The 13,272-nt window shown below is 41.3% G+C and overlaps 1 long non-coding RNA gene across 1 annotated transcript in view; it reads left to right on the top strand.

The window, feature by feature from the left end:
* The first annotated feature begins 4,755 nt into the window (after nucleotides 1-4,755).
* LOC148190373 (uncharacterized) overlaps nucleotides 4,756-13,272 on the top strand; it is a 74,137-nt gene continuing 65,620 nt past the window's right edge. The window contains exon 1 of the long non-coding RNA XR_015777425.1: nucleotides 4,756-4,829. This is a non-coding gene — a long non-coding RNA (uncharacterized LOC148190373). The remainder of the gene's footprint in view (nucleotides 4,830-13,272) is intronic.

Here is a 13,272-nt window from a genome sequence, read left to right as displayed (position 1 = left end):
TTTTGCAGACAAAAGAAAAGGCATTTGAGACAAGTCCAACTCAAGATTCAGAGCAAGTCACAGCACAACTTTCAGGTTAATATGCGACTCTTCAGATATCTGAATTCTCACCAATGAAACGACTCAGCATTTCATCATTTGCCATCCATGGTGTGCTGATAGTATTTTTTTTTAGTTCTATACTTTAAAGGTATATTTTTACATCAACAACTCGTTACGTTGAAAACATTGCTTCCTTGCATGCCTCCGCGGTGAACAAAGAATCCAAAAACAGATTGTTGATGAGTCAAAAGCAACTGTGTTTAACAACAGCAAATATAGTCAGAACATCTGTTTCCAAACTCTTGTACAATCTCATTTATCCAGCGTTTAGTATTTGCAAACTGACAACCCCTTCAGACCCAAATAAAACTGAAACTTATCTATGCTGACAAATGCCCCACTGACAAAAAAATATAATTTTACCTTGCTAAACAAGGAATCTGCTATCTGCTGATCTGCTGATCTTTTTTAGCTCAAATCATCAAAAACATTCTCAGTTTTTGGATTCTTTGTTCACCGCGGAGGAATGCCAAAGTTTCCAAATTAAGTGTAACAAAGGGTGAGTAATTAACACATATATTTATATAACTACACAACAAAGCAGTCAGATTATACAACATTGAAGACAATGTTCAAATACACATAATCCTGCCATTGACTTTTAGTTGTTTTATTCTTTACAATGATTACTGACTCTAATACAAAATACATTTGATGCTAACATCGTTGTACATTGCTTAAAAATGTGAAGTTATTGCTGCATCTACTTTCACTATAGTAAAAGATCAGAAATGTCTTTTTCTACTACTGTAGATGTAATACGTAAGTATTTGTCACTGTATATCACTTTGTATCACAGTCAGTCAAACCAGCCCTTGTTTTATGTTGTGAAAATGTTTGTCCTGACTGCGTTTGTGTTCGCTTACGATGGTGTCCGTCACTCTGACAAAGTAAGTGAAGCGTTTAGACATGATGTATGACTTCCCTCTCTGCTGTGATATGTCCAGTCTGAAAATTTCAGTACTTTTGTCCATATTAATTATTCTGACTGTCTGTATGATCTTATGCTGTGTGTGAGGCATCTATCATAGTGTATCCCTTTGCATTTGTGCGTATGTGCACGTTCATGGCTGTGCACATGCACGTCAAGCAAGATTGTTTCTACTCCCCTGATGGATAAAATGGTTTTACTCCAGATAGCAGCTTTCATAGAGATTTATGAGCATGCATGCATGGACACACGGACACACACACGTACACACTGACAGTTGGAGAGATGGGTGAGCTAGAAAGGAAGCCTGGGAATGGAGGGAGGACGGAAAGCAAAGGAGATTGGAGCAGAAGGCAACCTGTGAAATACTAAGATATAAACAGGTGAATGATTTTCTGTTCCCTCTCAGATTGTTTCCTCATCTCTCAGCCTGGCCCGGTCCTCAGAGAGACGAGCTGGAACTGTAGTCCCTTCCTAAGCAGCCCTGGTGGACTATCTGGCACAGACATATAGCTCGGCTACTGTCGCTCCTCCGTGCACTGCTGGCCGCCGTGCGCCACTGGCCAAGCTGTTAAAATGCACAGCCTTATTTTCTGCTCTGAATCGCATTAGCTCCGGGGCTGTCGTAAACTGATACAAGCAGCAGCCCTTAAACATGAACACAATCTTGAAGAACACCATTCGTGTGCACACATACTCCTTTTCTCTCTCTCACACGCACGCACACACACACACACACGCACACACACACACACATGCACAATTGCTCATACATACACATGATTTAGCCACACACAACTGCAAGCATCAACATGAGCAGTATCCTGGAGGACCAAACGCTCTGACCTTTGGAAAGATTCATCTATTTTCCTCAAAGCGCTTTTGTTTCTTCTCCATTTTCCATTCCATTTGGCAGAATGAAAAAAAAATACAGTAAAGGGAAATTTGAAGTGGAATCCAGGAGTTGCTTTCCATTTGGTTGGTCGATCGAGTCACAGCGTTTCTATATGGATAATGAGGTCACCAGACAAACACCTGCTGCAAGATCAGCAACTACATAGACCAAATGATATCTTTTATTTTTCAGTACGATTGAAAAGAGGCGATATAATGCATAGGGGCTGGAAAAATATGTATTCACTTTCGTATTGAGATTTTTCTTCTTCCAGTTTTTAATCGATTTTATAATGCCTGAAACAATAGAATTCAAATGCAGAGGTTTATTAGTTTGATTTTACTCTTTCACAGAAATACAAAAACACAAAACAACAATCAAACAACAAATGCTGCAAATTAAAACAGACATTACAAAAAATTGGTGCAGTGCTACATATTACTCCTTACCCATAACATTCAGCGTTCGACCCACCAACACCAACACAAGGGTTTCCACCAGCTAAATTCAAGTCACTTCAGTCGCTACCTTGAGCTCTGGTTTGTTTGTTTTTTTTAAATTATTTTTAAAATTGCGTTCGATATAGATAAAGTAGCAGCTGCCACAAATAGATTAATGTAGGAAAAACACTGTAAGCATGATGAGCAGGGACAGCTAAATGTAGCAGTTTAAGTGTGTTTCGAAAAGTATATTTTAGTATTTTTTTTTTTTCATCCCGTTGTATATTTGGTGTACATTTTTGTAACAAAGTGAGTGAAATTTATTCAATATAGCACCTTTCACAGAGCAAGGTCATAAATGTTCAATTGGAATAAAACTGTGCATGTTGAAACCATAAAAAATGAAAAATAATAATTCCTGTACCATTTTTCTTTGTTTATGATGCTGCTGAAACAAAAGTCAGCGGCGGAGTGACATAAGATATGCATTGTTTTTGGTAATATGTCTCATGAAATACAGTCTCTAGAAGTGTATAATTTAACTTTTTCCCGTGGTCTAGTGTTAACCAAACAAACAAAAATCGCAATAAATCCCAATATAGAATCATAATACTTTAATGTGTATCGAATCAACACCCAAGAATCGTGTTAGTATCAGATCTGGAGATAAGCATATCTGCTTATCTTAAAGGAATAAATCTAAGTCTGTGTGTGTGTGTGTGTGTGTGTGTGTGTGTGTGTGTGTATATTAGGTGACAGATTTAAAGTCATGTTCAACAAAAGTTTGGCAAAACAGCTGCTTAAACTTTCACACGGTTCACATTATGCGTGAGTGCATGGCTGTGCCTTTGCGTGTGAGCATATAGTTGGTAAATCCTTTCAACTTGTCGGTGTTTAATCTTTTATGTGTTTTTCAATTAGAACTCCACCTCGGGGATTACATCTGTTAAGAGAAAAATAGATGTTTGTTTCCAGGTAAAATTAAAAAAGGACCAAATACGAGATGTTTAAACAGGGATTTGTGTTGAGAATGAGGCTTTACTGTGTCCTGACTACAGGAAGCCACAGTGAAAAGACCAAGTGAACAAACAGGCCGAGACAACAGCCGGCCTTTCAGACAGAGTGGCAGTGACACCTCTCTCAGCTAGTCTCCGAGCTGTCAGTCCCAACTAGGCTGTCACCTCCCCCCTCTCCATATCATTGACTTGCCGCTGACTTCAACGCACTTTTGCCAAGCCCCTCTCAAATGACGCATTGTGCTGTAGGAGTTATCATAGAGGACAATATTCTCCTGAAACACAGTCTTCTAGTGGACTTGAGAGAAAGGAGCTGGCTGCTTCACTTTCTCTCAGCGGTTGCTAGGTTAGTCCTCCACACAGAATCACTGGAGCCTTTATGGGCGGCTGGCACCGTCTCAGCCCCCTGCCTCCGATGGCTCCCTGACTGTGTGTGTGTGTGAGGGAGAGAAAGGGTGGGCGGCGGAGGGAAAATCATTCCTCTCACTCAGGGTGGCGTGCTAAGACTTCCAAAGTTCCTGCCACCTCTAGTGCCCCCTTCTCTCTGCTGGCGTTCCCACAAGTGTGTCTGATGGCTGGTTCCTGCGGCCGCGCTCTCTGGCCCTGACCTCAATCCGTCTCGTTAAACCATAATTGGAAATGAGCTAGACATTTACCTCTCTTGATATATATCTGTGAACTCACCCTCCTCTGGGAAATCTGTACCTGCGTGCCCCCTTTCTAAATCAAAGGCTGGGATTTCTCACCTACAGCTAAAATCATTTAGGCAGATCTGAGCCGAGGTGAAGGCTTGCACTGTCACAGGGAGATATTTCAGAGAGTCTGCCCCAAGGCGCTACTTTGCAGCTCAGGAGACAGAGGGCCAAAATGACACTCGGCACCACACTTTATTCAGTTAGATGACAAAATGAGGTAGGATGCCACACCCTGCACTGCAGCCGTTTGCCTTCATAAATCATCGGTGGAAATAACGTGTAATCAATGCTTACTGTTCAACTCCTTATTTCCTGACAGTAGTCATACTGCTGTTAAATATTCTGCTCTGCTGCATATTACATGAGGAAATGTCCCATTGCCAGAACAAAGGGGAATTCTCATCAGCCCGAAGGCAACACTAATATCAAAAAGTAGATAGTGCAGTACAAGACTTCTGCATTTTAATCTCCACGAGGTAATTTGTGCAGAAGTGGGTCTGTGAACCACAAGTGTGCACGATTGTGTCATGAATGCAGTAGGCTCTCTCATTGTCCTTTTGTCTGTTCCATATCAGAGACAAAGACGCGTGCAGGAACAAATAAACAGCTGCTGTATGTACAGTACACAAGTACACACAAACACACACTCTCTGATGCTGTCTCTCCCATCCCTTTCAGACTAATACACCTGCAGACAGACCGCCTCCACCGGAAGATCGATGGTTGTGTCCTTGGAACTAAAACCTCAAGGTCAGCGTTCCCCATCTTTTCCTATCTCTGCCTCTGGGATGTTTGTACATGTACACAATAGGCAGTAGGGGTGTGCCATATCATATAGTTCACAATAATACTGGTATCATTTTTAATGTAATAAGAAAAAATCATATCGTGATGATGGTAATATTTCAACTTGTTGACATGATGATGTCAGACCGTTGCACACGGCAACAACAAGCATGACTAAAAGTGAGATTACTACTTCAAAGGTACTTTTTAGGTATATTTTAAGGGATTTGGCAGCTGTTTAGATATGCAATTTATTTTTGATTTTATTTTGTTGTGCTATTTATATTTTATAAAGGATCTGAGTTTCTGCTGTTTGTAAACTACACAAATTTGAGATCATTTGTTCAACAAAAATACCCTGAAATATCCTGGTATTATTTTAGGACCATATCGCGTAGCACTAATGTGCAGTAATTGACAGTCATGTGTATATATATAATTGCATACACACAGAAGTATTTCCCAGCTGGAAAGATTGTCTTTTCATAGAACTAGGATGTCTGTGCAGTAGAAAGACACAAATACTTTTTAAATTGTTGCTAAAAGACCAGAGAAAACTGAGGAAAGGGCTGCGGCAGAATGACTACCAGAATGCACTGCACCACACTGGACTACAATCCTGCTGGTGAATGACGTAATGCGAATTCAATGGCCGGCAAGTAATAACCATTAAGAATTGCAGTTGAACAGTAAGCTAAAAAATGTTTCTGAAAACATTTTAGGGGAGAAACAGCTATCACGATAACAGACTCTTGGTTCATATTCTGCTTAGTTTCACAGTTTGACCTCATTTTTGTCAGCCTCAGTTTTTCACAATACAGGAAGCAGGATGGCTCTCGCGTCTTGTTCGCAAATTCTCATTTTACAGAAAAGCGGTGCAGTAAAACATGTTGCTAAAGAAACTTCATACGAGAAAAAGGCAATACAGTTGAATGTTGGTTTGTATTTGATCAGCACTCTTAGTTGTACATTTGGATCTGAGTTTGGAGAGAGGACGATCACTCTCTATCTCTTTACCAATCTATACTCTTTGTGTGAAGTGGTACAATCTGTACTTCCAGGCCCCCAGGAACCAATTTTACATAGTGGCCAAACATGGAATTACAATGTCCGGGTCCATCCATGAGCCCAAAAGACTGATGATAGACTAACATTGCGACAGAGGTGTAAGTATATGAGTGGATAATTATTTTGAGCATCACAACCCCGCGAATTGACTAGTTTCACTCGTTTCGGGATTCGATACTTATGATTGAATAATTAATTCAATCATTTGTAACCCCTTTCAAGTTTATGGAGGGCTAAAGCTGAAGTTAGCCTCTCGGCTGGTGAAAGTTAGCCGTGCTGCTACGCTCACCCATGCTCAGCAGCGCACGGCTGCAGTAAATCTCCAATGCGCTTGCTCGATGGGCCACAAGATGTTGAAGCTCTGAAATGGAAGATGTAGTTTTTTTTGGCTTCCTGCAGCACTGAGCTACCTGCATAGGAATAAACGGGGGCCTGCCTCCAAAACTTCATCCAATTGTCTTTATTCACCCATGTATAGTTTGAACAACAGCCCTACAGCCAACAAAAATCTGCTGGATAACTGTTTTTTTGTCCTCAGTAAAATGAGCAAGGAGGTCCGGGTGCTGGCAAGATGAATGGAAATTTACAGTAGTTCATTTAAACATACTGCCCACATTGTTATGATAAAAAGCTGGTTGAAAGTCAGCAAAATATCCCTTCCAGTCAGTGCGTGCCATCGATAAAGCATGTGACAGAGTGCATGTGTGTGAATAGACTCATAAGTATGAAATAGCCTTTCCACCTCTCTTGCTCTCTGATACACACTTGTCTCCTTTGCCTTTTTGTGTGCCACTATTTCGAAGGCCACATGACTCTTTTGTATAAATAATTATACTTTATTGTCAATTACCGTATATATTTAAACTGGTCATATACTGACTTTTATTTCTTAAGTAAACAAACTCATTCAGAAGACACTTGAAAGCAAAGACAAGCTGACATTAATTTACCATGAGAACTAAAAATATAGTTCACTAAAATGAAAAAATGACTAAAAATAGTCCAGAAATTATGCTGTGTCTGGAAGACATGCTGGGGAAAGCTACAGAGTATTACTGTATTGCTTTACTCAAAATGTTGAAAGAGCCAAGTGGTGTCTGAATATGTGGATTTCTTCGAGCAAAGTCACAGTTCTCACATTCAACGAAAGAAAACAGAGATTTCGCTGGCTGCTTCTTTCTTCTGCTCCACATACTTTCGTTGCACATGCAGAAAAGCCTCTTAAACATTCACCTTTAGTGTGAAAAACACAAAACTAAACAAATAACAAAGCATAATTGGCAGACAGTGAATTACAGATATTTTTTGATGGGCACAAACATAAAACAATGACTCTTTTATCTTGACTCTGACATCAAAGAACACTGCTTTCTATCAGGGTGAAGCACTCTGAGATGAATCTCATGCTTGAATAATAATAAGCACATTTTTCTAAATATACAGGCCTGTTTATCCCCATGGCTGAGGGAAATACATATTTATATGCACATTCCCGTACACTCATTCACAGTGTAAGATGAATTTATATCTAATCCATATTTTGTCTCTATTATTGTTTAGGCCATAAAGAACGCTATTCAGCCCAGAAAATAAGCCACAGTGTGAGCATTATCAAACAGGTGGAGTCAAATAAAGCTGTGATTGGTGTGTGAAATGAAATTTACGTTTGCTCCCTCAGCACCTTTACTGTCTCAGAGAGCATACCATATCCCGGGCTGTGTTTTGCCGGTGGGGAATAGTTTGTATGGATATGCGGTTGTGGTTGCATATAAATGGACTTTTATCATATCTTAGTTCTGTTACGGTCCTTTGTCATCTCAGCGAGAAAGCTGCAATCCACAAACACAGACTCACAAGCTGCAACACAACTGCTAATAACTGTGAATCTAAAATGTGTCCAGTTGTTAAACTGATCAAAGTTTAATTGACCAATTTACTTTCATATGATTGGAAATGAATAATCGTAAATCCCCACAACAATCTCCCACCTCTTCCCAGACACAAGAGCTTCTTAGTTCTCCTGAAGCCAGTGGCTGACCTATTTAAGCCCCTTAATGATGATGAAGCTGGAAAACTAATGACCATTTCCCTATTGCATTAGAAAGTACTTCCTCTCATTGTGGTGCAGTGGCGTCGGCTAAACACATAAGCCAGCAGCAGTTGTCTGACACAGTCAGAGTCATCCACCCACACAGCCCGGCAGGGCGTAGTAAGAGAGCCACTAGGAGTGACTCACTCCAGATCATTTTAAATGTAATGAACGCGGATTAGCCACTCTCCCATCTTACCGTATATCCTGCTCTGCAGACTTCTCGTCTTGGGCCAAAAAACACTTTATGTTTCTGATACAGAGTGAACACAAAGACTAGAAAGAGACTGAGAGGATTAAAGGATGATAGCTGGAGGAAAGATGTCTCTTGTCTCTTTTTCTTTCTTCTGTGTAGCATGCTAACTCCAAAGAACGAGAGAACTCAACCAGCACTTATTACGAGATTGAATGCAAATCCATAAAAATAGAATGAGAGCAGAATAGACGTTCTCATTCAAATCAACCTAGCAGGATAGTTTTAAGTGTACTGTTGGGGGGGTTGAGAGTTAAAAAAATGTTAAAAATTAAGAACATAATTAACATTGCTTTATTTTCTATATATACCCCTATAAAAGTATTTAAATTAACATTCTGCAAAAGCATAAGAAAACAACACTATTACAGACTATAACATAACATAATGGCTATGCTAATGTGTGCATTTTGCAGCCTGTATGTGAGGTATTTTCATGAGATGTTTTGTGATATTGCTCATGTTTTCACTCATGCAAAATAGTTGTTGCACTTGTGACAATGAACAGTATCGGCATCAACTCTTGAGAAGTCTGACCAGACTTTGGAGCGTGTCACTGAGAGCAGGGCTCCCGTGTGTGTGTGTGTGTGTGTGTGTGTGTGAGAGACAGAGTGGCAGAGCTGACCCCACCCTGTCCCTCGGACATGCAGCAGGCTGCAGGCTCCGACACGCACAGCTGTCCTCTGGACTGAAGAGTGAAAATATATCCCAGACGATGTTCTTGGAAATATAAAAAGAGTTGGTAGGATAAAAACTGTAAAAGACGTTTATGTAACCTTAATAAACAAGAAATATGTTTTCATAAAATCCCCAATACTGATAGCAGAACCATTAACGTCAGAGCTCATCAATACTCCGGTCTTAAATAATTCAGCACCGGAGCCTGTTTAATACAGGGTTTGGTACCCACTCCTACTGCATTTTTACACAGAACCAAACAGCAGTGGCATCATGCCATTCCAGTGTGTAATTTTAGGTAGCATGCTGGCATCGCAGAAGCAGAAGAGACATGATGTCCACAGCAGCGCTGGCCTGTAGTATGACATATGACATATGCATAGGCAGTCCTTTCTAAACAATAACAATGGCATAGCATGAGAACAACAATCATGTCCCTGCTATATAGCGACTGATCTTGTCCTCTGCTCAGAGGGTAAGAAGCACCCTAATGTAATTGTTTCCCAATGTTCAGACATGTTCTTCTTTGAGTTAGCTGCTAACTGCTTCTAGCTGCTTTTTAAAATCTCCTGCGGCATAAGGGCGCAATTATCCCGTCTTGAAAAGTGGCTTTAGTACAGTAAAAAAGAGAAACTTGGATTGTTGTGCAGTTATATTTTTCTGTTTAATAAAGAAAGCATGTAAAAATAGGCCAGAACAGACCTCTCAAACTAATGATTGTGACACACTTTACATCACCACCGACATGTGGTGTCACCACAACAACTAACAACATTCGCCATTTTCTTTTGGTCTCGTCAAAGGACCACAGCAAACAGTTCATTGTCTGTTCTACTCTCATTCTGTTTCTATGTGTAAACCCTTTTTGTTTATTCACATAATGTACAAGTTATTTCTCCACATAACACAGTGGCGAGCTGGCAGATACTGACAAGTCCTGTGTGATGTTGTGATACATCACAGTGTAAATAAACAATAGATTTAGTTTCAGCGTTAGTGCTGTCTGTGATTCATGGACTGTATCTGATCCGCCCATGAGACACTGTCACTGTCAGTCAGTCACCGGTCTCTCAGTTTCCTTGCCATATTGACAGCTGATCTGAAGCCCTCTCATCCAGAGTCCTTTAACAGAGCGAGCAGCACAGACGTGGACAGTCACAAAACATGCAACTGAAGCGACGCAGATTGTCTGAGCTAGAGGAGCAGACATGAGAAGCCGGAAACAGATTAGTCCATTCTGATCTGTTTAGCTGCTACTCGGGGGAATACAGGCAAGCCTACACAAGGAGATGACACATCCTGGAATACTAAGAAAAGATTGACAGAAGCTGCCACTCACACCCCTTCACTCGCTGACATGCGAGGCAAGGACTGAGAAGCAAAGAAGACAAAGATGGAGACTGTTAAGAGAAAGAAAGTGTTAGCTACCAGTGTTGTTTGGCAGTAATTTAATGATCTTTTCTCTTTTTTTTCATCAACTTGCTGTGAAATTTGGGTTTTTTCAACCAATCCACCTCCCCTCCCGCCCAGCCTATGGGTGCCTTTGCGCACCTTGTATCATGTCATTTCCTACAGCATTTCAACCTGACGCTGTCCTGCCAGTTTTCATGCACGCCAACAGGTTCCGTCCGGCTGCATTGTCCGGTGACACTACCCGTGCCTGTATCAGGCAGACACGTCAGGTATCGTCCGGCCGTCCACTGGCATATAATAACAACACCACGACCAATTCAGTCCGTCCTCGTTCTCAACTGTCCAGCGGTATTCCATGTGCACATGAAATAAAGAGGCGCTATTTTTACAAAAATGGGCAGTTCATTTCAACATAGGCAGAGTCATAAAGAGTCTACCAGCTCCTAAAGTTGGATTTTTAACAAATATCACAATATATTGTCTTAGTTGCAATATCCTGATATATTGCAATATATTGAACTGTAAACTGTGTCGTGATTCATATCATATCACCAGATTCTTGCCAATACATATGACATGACATGCACCATGTAACGTCTTATTTTAAGCCAAACCATGGTGTTTTTTTATAAACCTTGACATGTTTAGACACCTTAACCTAATGAAAGTGAAAGTAAAACCTAACAACGCTGCTCTCAATTCTAACAGTCGTTTATTGCTCTGATAACTGTACTCTGAACACACCACTGAAGTGAACCTGTCTAGCCCATAACTTCAGAATTTCCGTGTGCAAATTCAATAACGGCATTATAGTTACTAATTCCAGTAACAAATAAGTTACTTCCACATTTTGAGATTGGTGTCTTATCAGGAGTTAAATGCAGAACACACGTAAGTTTTGAGCTGTGTGCTTTCAGTGGAAAGATCGGTGAGGCACGTGTTAATATGTCAGTATGCTTCAACCAGAGTAGTTGTTTGGTGGTTGAAGAGCATCTGAAACGCCCTCTCCCAACATTGTCCTTATTTTAGAGTAGAGAGGTCAGACCATTTTTGTAACTTTCTGAAACTGATAATCCAACAAGCACGCCCACTTAAAGCAGGGATTTGTCAGATGTGGGAAGAATACAAGATTTAAACGTCTCTATCAAGGTCACTTTTTTCTTCACACAACTATTTCCATCACTTTTCTCGTATACAACCCATTAATGATTTTGAAATACTGGGACCATTATCCCCAAGTTTTTCACTGGCTTTGTACGTGTCACTTTGGAACAAAAATATACACGTTTAAAAGACATGCTGTGCAACATACGGTTATACATCCCTGCTAGATACTGGGGAACGTCGGCAGTCTCTGCCACGAGAGAAGAAATACAACCTGTAGTGACTCTTAAGTTGTTGTATTTACATGTTGTGTCCTCTGGCTAGCTGATTTTTTCTGAGTTGGGAGGGTGCGTGAAGCTGCAACGTCATTGTGAGAATGAGACTCCAGAGTTGTGGGAAGGCACCTCTGACAGCTGGACTGATTGAGGGTAATGTTGTGATGAGTAAAATGACTTAGTCCTTCTACTATCAAATAAACAGGACGGTAATGTGATTACTTTTTGTAAATAATGAGTATTACATTGCATTTTCTAAGTTATTCGTCCATACCGAAAATGTCACCCACGGACTCCCCCAGGAGAACCAGCCGATCTCTACGTCTCTGCGGCTTCACAAACATGCACAGTATAAGCATCATAAACTCAGCCTCCTTCTTTTTTTTTGTAAGAGGTCTAACAGAGGACAGCCTGTCCCCACCTTCCCTAATCAATTTCTCTCTTTACACTAACCATTACTTATTCCCTTCAATCCCAAATGTTCATGCAGTCTCAGCCCAGACTACTGGGACGGTACTGCAAGCGCATCTCCCTGACGGGAGCCATCTGCCTGCTTCTCCCCTCCTGTCATTAGCCCATCTCTGAGATGTTCCCAACACATATCATTGGCTACAATCTGTCTGTCTGCCTTTACCGCCAACCAAACATCTGAACAGCCGAACTCTCTGATGGGTGGAGGGCTGGAAACTTCTCCTGCCCGTCTGCCTACTCTGCTACACCTCCCCCTCCTTCTCCTTATTCCACTACATCCCCATTTCCAGTCAAAAAACTTTTTCTTGATTCATCGTCCGAGTCGTCATCTCTGATCCTGCTCTTATTCCTGTCTCTCTGTGGCCTTCCTGTTTCCTCGTTCTTCCTCCACCCCCCTCCATCTCCCTCCTTCCCATTTTCGTTCCCACTGGCAGGGTGCAGCCACATATTCGCCCGTTCCTGCGAGAGAGTGAGCGATGTGCATGTCGCCCGTGGTGGCAGAGGGAGCAGCAGAGCCTGACGTGAACATACGCTGTGAGAGCTCCCATTTATAACTCCTTCTCCTAATGAACAACACGCTGAATGCAACACGGATGCAATTACCTTCAGGAACTCATTTTCATAAGGATGAACAAAAGTACTCGCTCTCATCACAAAGTGGAAAAGTCAGAATGGATGCTAATGGGCCCCCTGGCAAAAAATGATAGGAAATTGAACTTCCATGCTAAAGAGGCTAGCACTTGGACTGTGGAACATTTGCTGCTCTCCAGCCTCCAAGCTGGCAACCTGAAGCCGAGGGAGTCACAGCCAGTTTTGCCATCTGCATCTCTAACCTCGCGGTGTGTGTCAGCAGGCAGGTTTACACCTCCCTCCTTTACGCCAGCATCAGTGCCATTTTACCTCCATCTTGCTTGATCATGTGTAGAGTGATATGATCACTTTTAATTGAGGGAATTGAGTCGGTTTTGCTTCCTCTTCTAGGGCCATATTCACAAGGCCGCTAAGAATAGCTCCTAATTTAGCCCAAAATTTTCAGCAAGGACTTATAACTTAGGA

The sequence above is a fragment of the Plectropomus leopardus genome, chromosome 1 (assembly GCF_026936395.1).
Source record: "Plectropomus leopardus strain MGB_pleo_1.0 chromosome 1, ASM2693639v1, whole genome shotgun sequence".
Lineage (NCBI taxonomy): Eukaryota > Metazoa > Chordata > Actinopteri > Perciformes > Serranidae > Plectropomus > Plectropomus leopardus.
Note: the sequence above shows the minus strand (reverse complement) of the source record. Positions and strands in the feature narration are given on the sequence as shown.